The 21,248-nt window shown below is 46.4% G+C and overlaps 1 protein-coding gene across 5 annotated transcripts in view; it reads right to left on the bottom strand.

The window, feature by feature from the left end:
* EDA (ectodysplasin A) overlaps positions 1-21,248 on the bottom strand; it is a 168,841-nt gene that overhangs the window by 80,041 nt on the left and 67,552 nt on the right. The window lies entirely within an intron of this gene.

Here is a 21,248-nt window from a genome sequence, read left to right as displayed (position 1 = left end):
CCATTGGGTTATAGCCAAAGGAGGACGCTGACTGAAACGCGTCTGTTTGCAATAGCAAAAAGCTGGAAACCAATTATGTTGGTCACTGGCTTGATTCAATGGAATCTGATTGGCCCATAAGGAAAGAACGTTAAAACAGCAGAGGAAAAGGAAAGGACTTACAAAGTAGGCAGAGTATGGAAAAAAGCAACAATAACAATGCAAATGAAGAACAATTTGAATATAGCAGTGGATGCCAGGTTAAAGCCCACAGATTGGCAGCATTTCCTGGCAGCTCCAATCCCTACACTAGGTAGGTTTATTTCCTTTTTATGGAAGGAAGGAAGGAAGGAAGGAAGGAAGGAAGGAAGGAAGGAAGGAAGGAAGGAAGGAAGGAAGGAAGGAAGGAAGGAAGGAAGGAAGGAAGGAAGGAAGGAAGGAAGGAAGGAAGGAAGGAAGGAAAGGGTTATTAAATGTTTGATATACTAAAACAAAATAAATCAGTTAAGAAAACTTCTCACTGGATTTGGAGCCAGGAGACCTTCCAATCTCTTTTTTTTCTCTGGGTCTCAGTTTCCTTCTCAACAAAGTGAGGAGACCTATGATTCCTTCTGGTTCTAAAGCTTATGATTCTAGGAGCAAAGACTGGTTTTGTGAGTCCATTCATTCATCCGTCCATTTGTGTGGGGTGGGAGGGGAAGAGAGGGGGAAGGGATTAAGGGTACAAATAGAAAAGTTGCCCTACAATAAAGGAGAGAATGAGAGATGATGCCAAGGAATTTTGAGATGTATAAGAGAGAAGAGGGATCTATATCATATAGCTATATTTACTTTTAGAGATGATATATGTAACTAGGTGGCACAGTGACTAGAGTGCTAGATCTGGAGTCAGGAAAGTGAGTTTGAATCTTGTCTCAGACACTTAACTTAGCTGTGTTATCCTGGACAAGTCACTTGATTTCTCTAAGCCTTAGTTTCTTCATCTTCAGTTGGGATCTACTTCCTAGGGTTATTGTGAAGATGATGGAAAGAGATAACAACTAGGAAGTGTTTTGCAAACTTAAAGCCAGCAGAAGACATCTCGAGGAGGGCCACGTACTTTATTAATACCGAAACAACTTGATTGAGAGCACATCAATAAATCCCTACTCTCCCACTGGTACCAAGTCATCTATCTACATGTGAACTAAGGACATCCTTGATGAGGGCATTAGTAAGGAACGGAGAATTTTAAAAATATGATCTCACTGGATCCTTACGATAACCCCAAGAGGCAGGCATATATCATTGTTGTTTCCATGTTAAAGATGAGGATATAGAGGCAGACAGAGGTGAGCTGATGTCCAGAGTTACACAGCTTCTAAGTGCCTGAGGCCAGAATAAACAGGTCTTTGCAAGCAATATTCCATAATGGGCCCCGACTCTGTGACATTTTCCAATTAACGGAAGGCTGTGGGGACTATCAGACCTCACTGAGCATTTGACACAGCAGAATGAAATGCCACCTTACAGGCTCCTTGAAAAGATGTCTCTTATGCAGCTGTGGAGAGAGATAATTTGGGACTCTTTGGAAGATGTAACAACAGGAATATTGTTGTTCTCTTGGTGACTCCACTTGGGGTTTTCTTGGTAGAGCTACTGCAGTAGTTTGCCATGAACTTCTCCAGCTCATTTTACAGATGAGGAAACTGAGGCAAACAGGGTTAAGCCACTTCCCAGGGCCATGCAGCTAATAAGTGTCTGAGGTCAGATTTGAAGATGTATCCTCCCAACTGCAGGCATGGCACTCTATCCACTGTGTCACCTAGCTGCCCAACAACAGGAACATCCCCAGGCAGTGACCCTGTGATCACATAAAATAGAGATTAGATCACTGCTTGCCAGAGTGCTCTCTACCATCATGGTGAGATCCAGGGCAGAGTCCAGGCCCAGGAGGGCTGCCCTGTGGATGAGGAGGACCTCCTGATGCTCTGTTGCCCAGGTTTCCAAACTCCAGAGCTGCTGAATCAAACTGGGATAGCAAGCCTCCAATAATCCACACATTTAACAAACATTTCTCATCGATATCTGGGTTGAGCTAGCACGATATCTGGGTTGAGCTAGCATTTTGCTATCTGTGGGGGGAGACAAATTGGCCAGCTACGTGTACAGACTAGGGATCAATAGCCTTTCACGTGCTGTGTCTTGTCTCCCCAAATCTAAATGAGAACAAGCATATGTGAGTAACAATGAGTAATGAGTTCGGTAGCAGCAGGAGATTGAACCGGGGATGAAAATGGTCAGGGAAAGCTTCTTGCAGCCGGTAGACCTTGAACCTGTAGATAGGCCAAAAGGAGGGGCAAAGATTTTAGGCAGAAAGGAAAGCAATGGGCTCAACACCCACAGGAGCCAGTGGGGCACCACCAGCCCACTACGTCTCAAATATTTAAGATGCTCTTTCAGAGCTGATGGAATGTTCAAAGGCTTAAATCAATTTAACACTGGGAGAAGAAAGGATTTCAAATCAAAGGCAAAATTCCCCAAGCTTTACATCATTGTTGTTCATGGAGGGGGGGGAGAGCAAGTCTTTAAAAAATGATGGGAAACCATTTGCTACACGCCTTTGGATCTCCGGACTCATCTATCCACACTTGACCTAAGTCTCCTCCCTAGTGAATGAAGGAGACAAGGGCTTCACCTTCCCCCAAGTCACATTCAACTCATCACGGGTAGAAAAGCAAATGGCCCTGTGCCTGCATGGCTGCCCAGCTGGGCATGGGAGAACCACATTGGGCTCCTGACTTTCTATTCTCTCTCTGCCTTAGGTCATGGCTTCTTCGACTCAATTCATCATTTAACACTTGGAGCAAGATGCTTCATCCCTCTGAGATCAGTATTGTCCTCTGTGATGTCCCTAAGGTCAGAGGTCTAAAGTTGAAAGGGGAATTATGGGTAAACTAATCCAAGAAGTGAAAACATACCTGAAAAAGGAGTCACTTACCCAAAGATGATTGTAATCGAATGGGATTTGAGCCTACCATAGCTAGGTCTCTCTAGGACGAAAATGGATGTCATAGAAGTGAAGCCTGATAAGTAGGGGGTCAAGAGAAATGGAAGATTAATTCAAGTCTCCACATATGAGAGCAAGGTTTGGGCAGGAGAGGAAGACTGGGAGCTGGAGATTGAACTTCTGGATAAAGGGAGAAGCATCACCTCCCTCAAGCTACTTCCCTATTTCTGTTGAAGTGACATTCTTGCAGTCCCAGAGGGCTATAACCCCTTCTCTGGCCTCTTTCCTACCCCAGTATCCCAATCTGACTGAGTCCATCTCTAACAGCTCTCCATTATCTCCCCTCCTGCAGCTCCCACCTAGCTGAGGTACTTGCCACCTCTCACCCAAACTATTTTAATAACCTCCCAATTGGTCTCTCTGCTCCATATCTCTCTGTTATCCAAATCCATCCTCCACACAGAGACCCAACTCGTCTCCCTAACTATGCTGTTCCTTCTGTGGCAAAACCAGAACTGACCTCCACTGCCTCTAGGCCCAAATTCCAATCCTTGGCTTGCTGTTGAAGGTCTGACTCCAACCTCTCTCCCTCTAACCCTGTTTCCCACAACTCTTCTTTCCAAACTTGAGATCCCAAACCAAACCATGTTGCTAGCTGTTGCTGCATTAGATACTCCATTTCCTACTGCTGTGCATTTGATAAGCTAACCCTCATGAGTACAATGCCCTCTCTCCTCTCTGCCTCTCTCCTCATCTCTGCCTCTCAGAATTCTTGGCTTCCTTCAAGGCTCAGCTCAGAAGCTGCCTCTTCCAAGAAGCCTTCCTGCATCACCCCAGCTGCTAACAGTCTCTTCCTCAGACATAGAGCAAGAATAGTTTTGATGTTGTTTCCTCCAAGAGAATGGGAGTTCTTCAAGGCATCCCTCTTGTTTTGTTTATAAGCTCTGCCCCGCACAGAGTAAGCTCTTAAGAAATGTTCACTGACAATTCTATGAGACCTATGAGAAAGAATACTATCTACATTCAGAGGAAGAACTGTGGGAATAGAAACATGGAAGAAAAACAACTGCTTGATCACATGGGTCGAGAGGAATAGGATTGGGAATGTAGACTCTAAATGATCACTCTAGTGCAAATATCAATAATATGGAAATAGGTCTTGATCAATGGCACATGTAAAATCCAGAGGAATTTCGTGTTGGCTACGGAAGGGAGTTGGGGGAGGGCAGGGAAAGAACATGAATATTGTAACCATGGAAAAATATTCTAAATTAATTAATTAAATAAAATGTTCCAAAACTTAATAAAAATAAAAAAGAAATGTTCACTGAAATGAATATTTAAGGCATATTATTTAAATAATCATTTTGCCTTGATTGTGATCAACAAGTTAAATTATGTTTATGTGTCATAAATCTTACATTTCATACCACAGAGCCAAGCTCTTCTGTTTTAATAGCTCTGATGGAGAGAAAACATTTATTTGGACAATCGTCCTTAGCCCTAGAAGATTAAATAAAGAATAATTCGGGAATTGCTCATTGGTCTTCATCCTTAGGACAGGAGATTTTATTCTCATTTTCAATTGCTATTCTTGGTTTTTTTCCATTCCCTGCACTTTTCAATATATCCTTTTCCTTCTAACAATATATGAAAAAGATGGCCAAAAACCAGCTCGCCAAAATCATCCTATACATCTATCAGACCTGGTAGTTGGACCACATAGGCAGTATCTCCATGTATAGACCTCCACCTCTGCAAAGAGAGCCAGACAGTGCGTCCTTCCCCATCTCTCCTCTCTTAGGGCTGACCTTGGCCATTCTCATCCTCCACTGTGTTGTTGCTTCTTTGTGGTGACCTCCAACTGCAACAGTACATCCATTTCAAACCTGTATCTCTCTGGAGTCAGTGTGTTCACTTCTTACCTAGACATTCCCCAATTTACTTATTCATTCGTTCCCTAACTGATGGCCATCTACTCTGTTTCTAGTACTTTACTCCTATACATAGGAGCAAATCTCCCAAATCTCCCTCTCTCCAATTTCCATCTATTGATCTTCCCGAGACTATCTATCTCTGCAATTCAATTCACTCCATATGTATATGGAGATTTTCTTGGTGTCTCAGGCTTCCTTGGGGTCTATGCTTCCCCATAAACTCTCTCTGTCAGGAGTCATGAACATTTTACTCACTATCTGAGCACTATTCCAAATTGCTTTCCAGAGTGGTCGGACCAATTCACAGCTCCACCAGCAAGGCAAGAAGTGGTTTTGACAGATGAAATTCTTGGGAAATGTTTCTAGTTTTGTTTCCCTATGAGGAAGGGGCAAGTGGTGGGGAGAGAGAATTGTTTCCCAGCGCTTACCTGAAGCAATAAAAAGAGAAACAGAGAGACAAGCACCCAGAGGAGAGTATTTTCTTTCTCTTTTCTATTACTGTCTTGGTGTCTCTTTAAAAGAAATCCAATTAGAAGGGGGGAAGACCGGTACACTAATATACTATTGTTGGAGCTAGAATTAAAATTGGTCTGGGAAACAATTTGGAATTATGCAAGGAAAATCACTGAACCCTGTGACCTAGGGATACCACTGCTGGGCATATGCTCCCCCCCAGGAGGTCAGAGACTGAAGCATACTATCTTGGTAGCAAAAGGAATAGTTGTGGAACTCCTGGTCATTGAATGCTATTGTACCAAAAGAATTGATGAGTGAGAAATCCCCCCAAATCTGGGCAGACTTCTATGACCTGACAGAGAAAAGAAAGCAGAGCCTGGAGCTGGAGGGGTGGCAAGGTTCTTAAGGGGGAGGCACCCAAAGCAGGTCCTGGGCGGTCTCTTTGATACTGGTGGAGGGGAACCATCCTGGGCTTGGAAGGTTGGAGAGAGGGTCAGTGGTTACAGAGCTTGAGCTTGAGGTCAGGTGGCCTTTCGGTGCGAGTCCCAAGAGAGATTACAGGCAAGCATGATGGCTGGGCCCTCAGCACCAGAGAGGGAAGTGCTGGAAAGGTAAACTGAAGGGAGGCGTGCTCCCTAAATGTGGAATCTGGGAGCCTGGGGGACTGCCAAGGCTTGCCATTTAGCTCCTTCCCAGGCCTGCTCAGCTTGGGGAAAGGGCAGTGGATGGACTAAGGGTTGTAGCCTGCTTGTTAGTACCGTCCCTACCCCGTGTGTCACACTGTACATATTGGTCTGGGACAAACAGAAAGCTGAGAGATACTTTCTCTATTTTCATTTCTCCAGATTTGGGGCACTCCTAGGTTTGTGGAGGAAAGTAGGAGCTGGAGGACACACCACACTGGGAGAGCCAAACTATGCAATCACCAACCCAGGTGCACAGGGGACCTCAGGGAGTACCTAGTCCAATCCATACTCACACCCATCCCTGCCCAGAGGTCAGTCAGCCTCTGCTTTAAAGACTGCCAGAGAACAGAATCACAAGCAAAGCTCATGGGCAAAAAAGCTGTCAAGGGGCTGATTTGGGCTAGACACCAGGAAGAACTTCCAAACACTGAGAGCTGTCCCAGAGGACAATGGGCTGCCCTCCTGGGAGGTCTTCAAACAGAGGCTGGATGCTGACTTGGGGGGTATGTCATGGGTGCCGGGGGAGCGGGCCTAACTGGCTGCCCAAGTCTCTTCCAATTCTTCCCTTCTGTGGAGTCCGTGACACCTTCAGACAGCTCTCATTGTTAGGCAGCCTCTCCTTCTATCAAGCCCAAATCTCCCTCTCTCCAATTTCCATCTATTGAGCTTCCGGAGACTGACTATCTCTCCGATTCAATTCACACAAACATTACATTTCTTATCTCTTTATCCAGCTCAGTCTCTGTTCCCATTTATTCTTTGCTGTCTTCAATGACAACAGCGTCTGCCTGGCTGCCGGATGCACACCAGTTTACCCATCGACTGAGTCACCCTCAGTCCTTGTTTCCCATCAAGGATGCTTAACTGAAAATGTTTTTTCCTCTTTCTTTGTGTCAGGGCTGGAATTCTCCTAGGAAATGAATGTGCTTGAGCTTCATCCAGAAGAGCCCCATTTGAATACAGTGCGCCTGCCTTCTATGTCCTCTTGTCTAAGAGCCAAATTTGGAGGTTACCAACTGGTGAGAAGCTCTTTTCTGCCTTTCCCTTCTTGCCTTTTATTCCAGATTTGGCGAGAAGGCAGTGAAAGCCCAGAGAGGAGAACCAGGGCCCCAGCAGGCCCAAGCATCTCGGGGGCTCTGAGGAAGGATGCCCAGGCTGGCATTACGACAGCTTCCAAGCTTCCCCACTTGACGCCATTTTTCCAGAGGGGAAAAAAAGAAATGTGCTTGCAGGACCTTGGAGACATGAAAACAGATGTGAAGCATTCTCTACAAACATCTGCCCCAGGCAAACATGTACAGAAACAGGGTGTGGCACAGGCTGCAGGCTCATGACAAGATGGAGGGCTGACTGATTATTTCTCACCCCCACCCCCAGCCTACAACTAAGTGGGAATACAGCAGACGCGTCCTGGGAGGATGGGATGGGAGGGATGGGAGGACTCTGCCAAGACAGGATAAAGCAGCAGCAGTCTGGAAAGAACAAGCCTGTGCTGGGACTCTCAGGGCCCCAGGAGCTTAACCGCACAGTGGCCTGACACAAAGAGCCCTTCTCCGTATCCGTATCCGTATCTGACAGCTAGCTACCAAGCAGGCTGCCAGATCTATTTACACTGTGGGGGTACTAAAATTCCCTGCATCCCAGATCCCCAGGTCTCCATATGCAAGCATGGGATCCTCTCTTTGTGAGAAGAATTAGCAACGGACAGGCTCTAGGGCTCAGGTTAGGCAGCAAGCAGCATGAGCCAGGGCAAAGAAGACCTGGGTTCAGATCCCACTTTGCCGCTAATTTCCTGTGTGTCTAGACCTTGGCCCATAATTTCTCCACCTGTAAAAGAAAGGGTTGCTCCCAGAGGGCCTTCCAGTTCTTGCACAAGGAACCATGCTGAATATTTTGTTCTCATGATGATTTCTTTTGCCAGGAAGAGCACCTTCCCAATAGTCACTCTGCTTTGCTTCAGGCCTTGGTGGAGAAAGATATCCACATCTTTGCCTCCCTATCTTCCCCAGCATCATCCTTCAAAGTCTACCTCCTCTGGGAAGCCCTTCCTGATCCCAATAGGGAAAGACTGGCCCTTTCTGGAGGGCAGTCGTTGCATGGTCTTTGTGCCTCTCCTAAGAGCTTAGCACACCCTACTTTGGAGGACAGTCCCTTTTTTCTACAGTCCTACTGTTAAACTCCAAATGGTCTCTGAGGCTCAGGGCTAGGACTACTTTGTCATTTTCAACCCTCCCACAATGCTCTGCACATGGTCAGCATTACTCTGCTGGAAGGCTATCTGATGACTTGAAGAGAGCTGGGCCAAACTCTGTGACATAAGTGAAAGCAATGGCAGGTATGGAGAGAAAAAGATGTGCCAAGCAACTGCTGGGAAAATGACATCCCCAGATGCATGAGGAGAGGAGAACAGACGGCAAACAATGCCGCCTGGTCCCTGCGGACAAGAGACTGGGCCTGGCCAAGTTGGAGGGCCAGGGCCAAGGGAGAAGATTGGGGTAGGGAGAATGTTTTGTGCCCCACATGGTCTCTAAGGTGCCCAGCATGGCTTGAGCTGACAGATGCATTCCTTGGGTTAAGCAGTTCTGCTCAAGTCTTTCCTTTTGCTACAAGGGAAGGTTCAGTCACTTGGCAATGAAAGTGAAGTGTGTGGAACCAGGAAAACAGTGTATACAGTAATAGAAATATTGCCGGATGCTCAACTGGGAGGGACTAAACTATTACCAGCCAGGCGAGGCTCTGACATAACCCCAAGGGACTCAGATGGAAATGCTCTCCACCGCCAAAAGAGGCACTGCTGGAGACGGAGTACTTTGTTTCCTCCATGAGTTTTTTATTGTATGTATCTATTCGGCTCACTAAAGCCAAAGGATGGCAGGGGTGTCTTCGGTCATGATGTGAGGAACATGGAAACACACACTGGCCTAGCCTATGCTCTACTATTTACTGCCTTGGGGAGGGGGAAGGGAGAGAAACGGATTCAACAACTGTCAGAAAACAACAATCAAAAATTGCTTCTACATGGAATTGCCAAAGGAAAATTCAACAAACGAAGGCATCAACGGACCCAAAAACCAGAAATAGGAGCTCCGATACTGACTGAGGGGATGTCTGGCCATTGCTGTGTACACGTTCAAGCATCCCGTGTTAGTCAAAATACGGACATTTCTACTTTCTCATAATCTGAGAAACAGATTAGCAGGGCTGGCAAGGGCCCTCCAAGAACCACATCTCCTTATTGCAGCCCTCAGAAGGGGCTTCATTCAATCCCCCCAAAGGCAATAGCGCAGCATCTAGGAGCCCCAGCCTGACTGGTCCCAGCCAGTATTAGAGTCTGGATTCTCTATATGCATCTTCCTGCTTGCAAGGTCTGCACCAAATGCCTTCACCGATCTGGGTTTGGGGCTCTTACTCTGTAGGACAGGGCTACTTAGATGGTCTTGGGGGTTCCTTCCAGTCCTAACTCTAGGATGATGTGAAGCAACAACAACAGTAATAGTAGTTAGCATTTCGATAGAACTTTAAGGCTTCCTTCCAATGTGCTCTTCAACTATGATCTCTATTGGTCCTCACAACCACCCCAGGATATAGGCGGTATTATTGTTCCCATTTTATAGATGAGGAAAATGAAGCAGACAGCAAGTGAAAGTGACTTGCCCAGGGTCACACGGCTTATGAGTGTCCGAGGCTCAATCTGAATGTCTTTCTCCAAGCCCAGCACTCTGTCCACTGTGCCACTTAAGCCACTTTTGACAGGCAGGACTTAAGACAGGCTGAAGGAAACAAGGAACAAAGAGTGGGAAAAGGGGAAAGGAAGAAGGAGGAGAATGGCATGGGAAATGGAGGATATTGAGAAGGTGCTGGGGGTAGGTGAGTAGCAGAAGGTACATGAGACAGAGGGGAGGGATAACTGGGGTAAAACTCAGAGAACAGAATTTCAGGAGTCAAAGGCTCCTGAGATCATGGCATGCTAGAGCTGGAAGGGGCCTTCAGGACTGTCATAAACTCCTACTCCTTCAACTTCTATGTGACGGAATGAAGACCCAAAGACAAGAAGTAACTCGCTCTAAGCATGATCCTCCAATCAGTTGGGTATCCACCTTCAGGCCCTTGTCTAGACTACATATATATATTCTCTCAGTTGGCTGATGAGGTGTGTCAGACGCATTATCAAGAGCTCGCTAAAGCCAAAAGATGGCAGATTTCCAATGACAACATTAGGAGAGTAGTTTCTATTAGAGAGAGTGCATTTGGAAAACTACACAAAGAACATACCTTGGCCAATGTGGCTTCCCCAGAGGCTTCAGAGGGTGCCTCTGCCATGATTCTGGGACACTCTGCCCCTATTCGACCAAACACCCACCAAACTACCAGATGTATGTCTATTCTGTGCCAAATAACATAGAGAAACATGACTGAATGCCAACATGCTACTCACTGGGCTGCTTAGCCCCCATTCCTAAAATACTGCTAATAAGTCAACTGTACAAGAAATCAAGCCATTCTCCAATTGATAAATGGGCAAGGGACACGGATAGGCAGTTCTCAGATAAAGAAATCAAAACTATTAATAAGCACATGAAGAAGTGTTCTAAATCTCTTATAATCAGAGAGATGCAAATCAAAACAACTCTGAGGTATCACCTCACACCTAGCAGATTGGCTAATATGACACCAAAGGAAAGTAATGAATGCTGGAGGGGATGTGGCAAAGTAGGGACATTAATGCATTGCTGGTGGAGTTGTGAACTGATCCAACCATTCTGGAGAGTAATTTGGAACTATGCTCAAAGGGTGCTAAAAGACTGTCTGCCCTTTGATCCAGCCATACCTAAAATACTAAGCACCTTCTCCATAAAGGCCACCCATAATCAAAAGATATTCATTCTTGACTAGGTGTGGGCTCTTGGTCAAGCCCCTTCTCCTCCTGGGTCTGTTTTCTCATATGCAAAATGAGGCTGGTGGCCTCTATGACAAGTAGATACTAAGCTAGATTAAGAAAAGGAAAACTTTCCTAAATCCAAGCTGTCCATGGAATAGGGAGGGAAGGAATGGACTCCCCCTTCCCAGAAGGTCTCTGAACAGAAGCTGGATCCCCATCTGGCAGTGATGCTGGAGAAAGAACTGATTCTTGATTGGGGAGGAGTGGGATTAGATGGACTCCAAATGGGGACAGTGGAAAGGGAGCTGGATTTCAAATCGGAGAACCTCAGCTCTAATCCTGCTCTGACATTGTGTCCCCATAGGTAAGTGTGTCACTCTTTGAGCCTCAGTTGGTAAGCAGTAGGATGGACATGGAGGTGGGAGGTGAGGGACAAATGGGTTGGACAAGATTCTCTCCAGCATTCTTGCCAGCTTTCAATCTATGTTCTTAAATTCTTTCCAATCTTTGACTGCGATCTAAGGGACCCATCTGTGCTCTGATAGTCTGTCTGAAGGCCCCTCCAAGCTCTACAATTTTAGGTTTTGACATCTCTCGCCAAATGTCACAAGAGCATTTTGTTCATTTTCTTTGAGTCTTTTTGTCTTCCTTTTGGCCCTTCAAAGACTTTTACACTTCCTGAGTGGACCACTGCAAGGCTTGGAGAAGCTCAGGCTGCTTTATTCAGCTCTCCTAGATTTCTGGACCTTGGCAGTTGCTTAGCAATGATGAGCATAGGTACGACACATGGTTAGCTTGCCTAATGAACCATGTCCTCACTCAGCAGCTGCACTGGGGGAAGACTCACAGATTCTGCTGCACACTGCTTGGTGCCTTTCCAAGGATCAAAACGAAATCTGCATCTCAGAGAAGTGGGTACCAACAAAAATTCCCTTTTGTTTTTGTGGGCCAAGTCCAGAATCTTTTGGAGTTCAAGTGATTCGATTGGTTACATGGAGAGAAAGATACCATGTTGGGGTTGGAGTCATAGGGTCTATTTTCCTCGCCAACCAGCTATATGATCTTGGGCCAGTCACTCAACCTTTCTGGGCCCAAGTCTCTTCGTTGTAAAACGGGGAAACTGGACTAAATGACCACTAGGATCCTTTCCTACTTTCTGAACCAATGAAAAATTACAATGTTGGGTAGCAGCAATCGGTATTCTCACATAAACCATCTCAAAATGTCTTCTTGAAATACCTCACATCTCAACAAACTTCCTGCACTTTTTATCATTAAAAAAGGAAATGGGGAGGATGGAGCATTAAGAAAAGAAAGGCAGAAAGAAAGAACCGAAAACTAGTTGGGGGAGGAGAGAAGAAGGGAACAGAAAGCCTGGGACTAATGGATGCACTTAGCTTTCCAGAGTGACTGAGTGGAAGTCACTCAAGTCCTCAGATCAGAGAATGCAGTGTCATCGCCCACCACCCCTGCCAACACTTTCGGTAATGTAGCAAACTCGAATGTGAGGTCATTGGAGCTAAAAAGTCTTGATGAAAAGACAGGCTTTTAGGGGCTTTATGAACAATGTGAAGTGGCCTGATGTTCAAATTATCTGAATATAGAAAGGGAAATGGCCTGGAAAATCAAGAAATAATTGAAGGGGGAGCATGGGGAATGGGTCCATCTTTGAAAAGAGGATAGGCCAAAGTAAGTGGGTGGCTTTGCTAAGCCCTGGGAAAATATTTCAGAGAAAGGATCTCATCCTAACAGTTGGAAGCACAAACGTTCTAGGGTCACAGACTGTCCGAGCTGGCAGATTGGCCTGGCCGTGCACCCATGTGACAGAAGAGTGAAAAAGTCTCCAGTGCCACCATGGCTTCCAGCTCCATCTAGGAATTAAATGCATTGCAGCTGACAGGTTGAAGAAACAGCTTTTGAGGAGGCTGTGATGACAGCTGAATGGTGGGGGATCTGGGGACAGCTCTAGTTCAGTGCCTGACACATGGGAGGTCTTTACTAAGGCTTGTTAGAAGGGGTCTCAGAGGTCATTAGATGCAACCTCCTCATTTAACAGATGAGGAAACTGAGGTACAGAATGGTTAAGTGAATTACTCATGTTCATGCAGACAGTAAAGTATCAAAGGCAGGATTTGAACTCAGGTCTTTCTGACTAAATCCAGCATACCATGCTGCTTCTCATCAGATAATCAGAGGCTCTCAAAATGAAAAGGAACCTAAAAAGCCACCTAGTCAGATGCCCTCCCTGATGCAAAAATTGCCAACTGCCTCTCCAAATGGCCATCTAGCCCTTGCTCCACCCCGTGTACTGGCGAGGAGCCCACCATCTGGTTGGTGGTGTGCTCCATTTGGGGGCCTGCTTGAATGGCGAGGAAGGGCTTCCTTCTAACTGGCCTGCGGCTTTGCCTTCAGACACTTGAGAGAGCTGAGGGCCACCGCTTTCTTTTAAGGGACAAGTTGTCCACAGCCCCATGTCAGACAAGCGGCAAACACTGTTGGACAAGATGTTTCGAGAGCACTAATCACCGTCAGCCTGTGCAAGTCCTCCAGTGCAGCCAGATGTGTGTTTGTCCCCAGCCCTGAAAGCACAGATGGTGTCCAGCTGTCTGACAGCTGCTTGATTCAAGCTCTTCTGCTTGGACTTTTCAGCATCTATATTATGGAGGAAAGAAATCCAGGAGGTGGTGTGGGGTTTCTCCTGAAGAGTGAGAGAGAAGGCAAGGGGTGGGGGTAACGCCACTGGCAACGGATTGACAGTCTTAAGATGAAATGTAAGGAAAGAAGAGACATAGTGGAAACACCGAGGAAAAGCAACTGCCTGAATACAGAGGTTGAGGGGACATGACAGAGGATAGACTTTAAATGAACACTCTAATGCAAATACTATCAACAAAGCAATGGGTTCAAATCAAGAAAACATCTAATGCCCAGTGGACTTATGCGTCGGCTATGGGGGGTGGGGGGGGGGGAGGAAAAGAAAATGATCTTTAACGAATAATGCTTGGAAATGATCAAATAAAATATATTTAAAAAAAAAAGAAAGAAAGAAGAGACAAAAGAAGGTGTCGGGTCCTAGGGAGGCGCTCTGCTTGTCTCCCTCAAGAATGACCATTTCATAGAGAATTTTCAAGTTGGAAGAGATGGGCCGAAAATAGCAATTGTCTGTTATTATGTCTCCCCAGAAGTAGGAGGAGACTTCCCCTGAGGGAGCTCACTAGCTACCAGGCAGCTTTATAGAATGAGGTACTCCCTGGCACTGCCCCACATGGCCCCAAGCTCTGCCCCCTCTACAGGACAGCTCTTTCCACATCTGCAGTCAGTGATTCAAGCCACAATAGGAGGCCTACTTCCTCCAACAGATCTGTCAGTCAACAAACATTTGCTAAGCTCCTACTATGTGCCAGGTACTGTGCCAAGCACTGGAGACACAAAGAAATGTAGAAGACAGTCCTTTCTCATTCTACTGGAGGAGACAATGATGCAAACAACTAAAGTGCCAGCAAGTTCCTCGAGGGCAAAGTGTTTCATTTTGTCTTCCTTGTAGTCCCCATATCTAGTATTAGGTGCAAAATCAAATCTCTTGGCCAGGGGAACAGCTAGCAGGACTCTGAGACTAGAAATGGCTCTTTCTCTAGAACTCCTAGGATGTTTGAATTCTATAGAGATAGGTATTCACAAATCTATGAATATAAACAAATGTCCATACAGGAGCAGAGTTTCATAGGATTTTTTTCTTTTAATTAACAACAATTTCTTTTCTCTCCTTCCCACACCACCACCAACTGAAACAGAAAAACAGACTTCTTTTCAAAAAAAAAATACACAACTCTTGTAACAAGTACGCATAGTGAAGCAAAACGACCCTACACTGATTCAAACACATGTCTCACCTATACCTTGTCATGAGCTGGGTAGCAAGCTTTATCAATGGTCCCCTGGAATTGTGGTTACACGTTGCATTGATCTGTGTGTCTGTTAGTCTCAAATTCCCACACTGGCTATTTCTGAAAATATACGTCTCATCGTGTATCTTACGTCACATCTCTGGAATCGTGGTTGGGAATGGCACTGATCTGTGTTCGCACATCTTCCAGAGTCGTTTTTATGGTGTTCTTATTCTCCTGGTGCTTTTCACTGTGCTCTGAATCTGTTCATACAAGTCTTCCCAGGCTTCTCTGAAACTGTCCCTTTCCTCATTTCTCCCAGCATGACTCTTCCATTATACCACAATCCACACACCACAATTTGTTCAGTCATTCTCTAATTGATGGATACCTCCTATGATTCTGGTTCTGTCATCACAAAAAGAGCTGCCATGCGCATTTTGGTAATACATGGGTCCTTTTCCTCTTCCTTTGATTTTGTATGGGGAAAAGGCCAGCAGTGGTATTGCTATGTCACAATTTAGTGCAAAAGTTCTTAGCCTGGGGTCACAGGGAAGATTCACTCTAGGTTCCTTGGTTCCGAATTCACTGTTCTTCCCAAGCCACCATTAACAGAATGCAAGCCAAGCCATGCCAAACACACAAGAAGTGTCAGATACCAAGAGGTGTCATGTTCTTGCATCTGCATCCTCAGCAACTGGCGGACACAGTGCCTGGCACATTCATGCCTAGTGAACTGAACGCTTTAGGCTTCCCAATTCCCTTGGCTATGACAAGATCACATAGAAGATCCAAATCCATCAGTGAGGAAGCCCTGTTCCACCAGGGCCTGTGCCAGGAGAAACGCGAGGGCAGCAAGGCAGAGATGGTGCCCAGGAATGGGGGAAAGTGGTCTTTTTCCATCCACTTTCTCCACTACTAAGAGAAAAAGTGTCCCATTGGGCAGGCAGTCCCATCTGGCTATCAGCTGTCTCTAATTAGCAAAGCCACACATAACTTAAGAAATCAAGAGAACAAAGTAAAGGCTACTGAATTCACTTGGTCCTTTCTGTTCGTTTCACCAGGTCTGAGCCAGAAGGTGTTACCTCAGGGCCTGGAATGGATCTCCTATTCTGGAGAGTCAGTCTGGCTCCAGGGCTGGCCAAGGAGCCTGTCTGGTTTGCTTCATGCTTCTAGGAGGATGGGCAGGAAAGAGTCACACCTTGATTCATCCCAATGCCTTTGCAGGGGATTTCAGCAGCATCTTTAAGGGGCCTGAAGGTAACCCAGCTGCTCAAAAGCTCTGCCAGTGGCAGGCAGTCTCTGGAAGGTCCTTCTACATTCCAACTCAGCTCGAGCCTCTGTTTGGGAAGCATCAGGCCAACCAAGGCCCGTATGAGGATCTGTTGAGCTGGGAGAAGAGGAGGCTCAAGGGGGACATGGTGGCTGTCAACAAGAACTGTGAAGACCACCAGCCTGGTCAAGTATCCAGAGGCTCAGCAACACTAGTACCACAAGAGGACTTCAGCTCACAAGGACAGGCTGTGGACTAAGATGTGGAGGGGATCACAGCTGGCACGGGTAGAAGGAGCAACCCCGATGATACAAGCCACATATCTCTGAGGACTGAGGTCAGAGGTACCTGAGAACAAGCCTTCTGGAGCACCCTGGCCCTCAGCCAATACAAGCTCTCTGAGGGCAGATGGGGCCTGGCACTCTGTTGCCACTCTTCCAGCTTGAAACCTTGGGATTCAAAGCTCTGAGCTGGGCACCAGAGGAACACCAGAATTCACTTAGGCAATGGTTATTTTCCGTTCCTCTTGAAAGCCTCAGCTCCCTTCAAGACTCCTCATGAGTGCCCTCTTCTTAAAGAGGGCCTTTCAAACTCCCTAAGCTGCCAGTGCCTTCCTCCACCTCCAACCAAATGTTCTTGAATCAAGCCTAGCACAATGTAAGCTCCCTAAAGAGCTCAGTGCAACGCCTGCCTCTGCTTGTCCACATGACTTAAAGGCTGGGACTGATTGCCTTTGGTATCTCCATCCCCAAGGTGCAGGCACCTAACAAACACTTGTTGACCACAACACCCCTAGTGGGGAAATGACAACAGGCAGGCAGGCAGGCAGGCTGGCAATTTGGCCAGGCCAGATTGAGTTAGGTGGTGGACCTCCTCCTCTTCCCAAGAGAAACTAGGGAGTCATAAGCAAGGAGGGATCATGCCCTCCTGGCTGAAGGAGGCCCTGAATAAATCCTATGAGTATGCAAGCCTACTTTCTCCTGGTTCTCCTTCTCCAGAGCTGGCCAATCCTTTGCTGGATCCACCTCCAGGTCATGCTCACTAGTCCACACAGCTCTGTCCTGGGCCCTCTTCTTTTCTCCCTTTACACTCTTGCTCTAGGTGATCTACTCAGCTCTTCTGGATTCAATGATCATCTCTCTACAGACTGTGCTCACATCTCCTTCTCTAGCCTGAAGAGTTTTCCCAACTTCTAGTCTTGCATTTCCAAATGCCTACTGGCTAGCTCGTTACCATCTCTCAGCCTCCACAGCCAATCAGTTACCACTTCCTGCCAGCTTTACCTTGGTAACATCTCTTGAACAGACTCCTTCTCTCCTCTGACACCACCACTTGCCAGTGCGGATCATCATAATCTCACACCTAAAGTATTGCAATAGTGGCAGAGGGCTCGCCCTGCCTGGAGTCTTCCCCATCTCTAGTTAGCTATCAAAGTGATCTGGTTTGACATGTTGCACTGCCCCCTCCTTTACTAACCTTCCGTGGCTCACTAGCATCTCCAGGATCAAATAGAAAAGTCCTCCGTTTGGCTTTCATGAACTTTTGCAAACATTCCCCCATCCTTTCCAGTCTTCTGCTACCTCACACGACCATGCACCCACTCTAATCCAATGATAAGGGCCTCCTTGCTAGGCCTCAGGCAAGACTCTCCATTCCTTGCCTCATGGGCTTCCCCCTCCTTATCTCCACTCATGTTTTTTCAGGACCCAACTACAATCCTGCCTTGGCCAGGAAGTCTCTCCTGACCAACCCTCTGGGGATTCTCCATTGGATCCCACATTTGGCTGCTTGGTATCTAGTTGGCTGCAGGTCGTCTCCCCCATTACACCATGAGCCCCTGGAGAAGAGGGACTGTCTTTTGTTCTTCTTCACATTTATTTGTTTTTTATATGTGAACAAAAAATGTTAACCCTCCTTTCTTACAATTTTGAGTTCTAACTTCTCTCCCTCCATTTCTCCTCTACTCCCTCCTGGAGGCGGCAAGCAATTGGCTAGAGATTCTCCAGGTGTGGCCATGCAGAACCTTTCTTCTTATTCTCAGTGCCCTAGCCCAGTACCTGGTGCCCCGTAGGTAGACGCTAAACGCTTGACTGACAAGAGTGACCGACTCATGCAAGGTCCTGGAAACACACATAATGAAAAACTCAGAGCTGACCCACAGGGCTCTCAAAATATTGTTCCTGATAATTCCTCATTTTGAAAAAGTTGGCCGTAAGGAGAGTTCAGATAAAGAAAGACTGCTTGACCATTCCTACCCTGCTGCCCCCCCCTCCACACCAGGATTCTCACCCCTGGGCCCCAGATCCATCCTGCCAGGGAACACTAGCTGCACTATAGCCAAACTTGCCCTAGCTCCAACCATACTTTTCTGTCACCACCATTTTCTTTTCTGCCCCATGCCGCACAGAGAGAAGGAGGTTCTGGATCTATGCTAGGTGTTCTAACCCCATACTCAGGGCCCTTGCCATCCTGCCCCACTTCCTTCTGAGCTCAACCTCACTGGCCACAGAATTCAATTCTGCAGAGACTGTGTTGCTCCCCTGCCCTTCCCTCCAAGGCAAAGAATGAAAGAGCAGGAAAGCACTGTGTTTGGGGAAGCTGAGGATTGGGGTTCAAATACCAGTTGGACAAGCCAATAGCTCTCTTTAACAGTGTTTCTTCAATGATTGTGTGTGACCTGTGTGGCCTATTCCAGGCCTGGATCGATGATCCTAAGGCCCAACAGAAAGGTTCAGTACCCAAGGGCTAGAGATACAAAGACAAGAGCAAAAAGAGTCCCTACTCTCGAGGGGTTTCCAGTCTAGGGAAGAGAGTGCTCAGATAACACAGTGGAGTAAATATGAGGTAATTATAGGAAAGATGGGGCAGGGAGGAGTGGCAAGAGAAGAAGCACCCCCAAGTGAACCTTAAAGGGAGTCAAGGATTGATTCTAAGAGGTGGAGATGAGGAAGGAAGGAGGGGATTCCAGGCCTAGGGAACAGACACTGAAACTGGGGACAGTCACATCAAGCTTATGTAGAACCAGAGCACCATGGCATCTCAGGCTCAGAGAGCAGGTCATATGGTCTAATCTCCTCAAGGTCACATTTCTTTCTCTCTAAGACAACAGTGTTGGACTAGTCTGTCCCAAAGATCTCTTCCAGGTCCCAACTTGTGATCTCCTGTGACTTCTGAAGCACCTGAAGATCTCCTCTGAAGGGGAGCCCACTCCACTTCCTCTGAAGTCTACCCATCCAACTGTTCTAAGGTGGTCCTTCCAGTTCTAGGCTCTGTCTCCAGCACAGTCCTCTCCGAGCAGTTTGGAATCTGGGCTTAGTTCTAAGCAAAGAAGCTGCCACACTTAGACTACTTTTATAAACAGCGTTTTCCATATCATTTCACTCTTTTCGGCTTTCCAAAGAGCCCAGGAGTCTGTGGCATTAGTCTTATTCTCATTTTGTGGATGAAGAAATCAACGCTGTGAAAACTGATGGTGGTGGCAGTGGAGGCCACAGGCCCTGGGCTTGGCTCCACCTCCTGCCCCCCAGGCCTGCCACGATGCAAGGCTGCTGCTTTTTTCATCAGTTGCAGGAAGAGCAAGAGTTCTCATAAAACAGAAGAATCTTGCTTGGAGGGCTAGAAATGATCTGAAAGCTCCTTTATTCTAAGCCCCTCATTTTACAGATGGAGAAACCAAAGCCCATGGAGCAGAAGTGGCATAGCCAACCCTGTCCATATAGATGAAAAGATTTTGGTGGCAAAGAACTGGAAACGGAGGGGGTGTCCATCAGCTGGGGAATGGCTAAACAAACAGTTAAGACAGCCCAAAAGGTTGGAGATAGCTGACAATAAATAGTGTGGTGCACAAGGGACAGGAAGAGAGCTCCTTGAGGGCAGGGCTGGTTCTCTTTGGGTCTTTTCATCTCTAGCACCAAGCAGGGGCATCGGAACCAAGTGACTGCTTGAGGAGCACCTCCAAGTTTGATGAGGGTGACAGATTGTTGGCAAGTCCTCAGCACTGGAATGGCCTTCAGGGGCTATGTGGTCCAACCTAGACATGCTCAGACAGGAAGCTCAGCTATAATACACCTGAGGGAATTTGAAATTTGGCCATGACCAGGTTGGAGACATAGCAGAAGGGGGGCAGGGGTGGGTTTGGTTCAAAATGAGGAAAACGATCACCAGAATAGACCATATAGATAACGACAAAACCCCATATACTCTTATCAAAAGATGCAGGAGGAGTTTTAGCCTAAAATGATACCTATTCCTATCAAAAGCACAGGAAGAAACAGGGTTGTCTTTCCTTGATGTAGTAAATAGCAGCTATCTCAAACCAGGAGCCACTGTTATCTGGAATGGAGAAATGCTTGAGGAAGGCCATCTTTCAAAAAGGCCCGTGTGGAGCAAGGAAGCCCGTTATCACCACCATCATTCAGCACAGGCTTGAAATGCCAGCTAAGCAAGAAGACAAGAAAGCGAAATACCAGGGATGAGCCTAGGCCAAGAGGATGGGTTTCGTGCTCTTTGCAGATGATCCAAGGGTCTGCTTTGAGAATCAAAGCAATTCAGCTACAAAATGAATTGCAACCCTAACTTCAATGAGGTAACAGGATATAAAAGAGAGCCGCACAAACCAGCCAAAAAAGAGAAAGAAATTGTATTCAGAATAACTACAAGTTTAAACGCATCTGGAAGTCTACTGACCAAGACACCCAGAGGAATTTATATGACTGTGACCACAAAACATTCTTTCCCCAAATAGTCAACAGAGAGAGATTAATGGCTTCTAGGTAGGTGGGTTATGTCACTAGATACTACTTCATCTAGTGCTACACCAAACTGTCAAAGGGTTACTGGGTAGCACTTGGGGAAGAAATGAACAAAATTCATCTGCAGGAACAAAAAAGTTAAGAATCTCCAAAAAATGGAAAAAGAAACAATTGGAAAGGAAGGGGAAAGAGCATCATCCAAGTCTCAAGCCATACTCCACAGCAGTAATTACCCAAACTATTTAGTACCGTGAAAACAAATGGAAAAGTTGCTTGGTGGGAGCACAAAAAAATTAGGAGCACAAAATTCAGAAGCAAACTAACACAGTAGCTTTTTATCTATTCAATAAACCTAAAGACTTCCAATACTTTGCTCCAGTAATTGACTCATTATTCCAGAGACTGCTGGGAAAA

This window comes from Monodelphis domestica, chromosome X, assembly GCF_027887165.1.
Source record: "Monodelphis domestica isolate mMonDom1 chromosome X, mMonDom1.pri, whole genome shotgun sequence".
Lineage (NCBI taxonomy): Eukaryota > Metazoa > Chordata > Mammalia > Didelphimorphia > Didelphidae > Monodelphis > Monodelphis domestica.
This window is presented reverse-complemented; position numbering and strand designations above follow the sequence as displayed.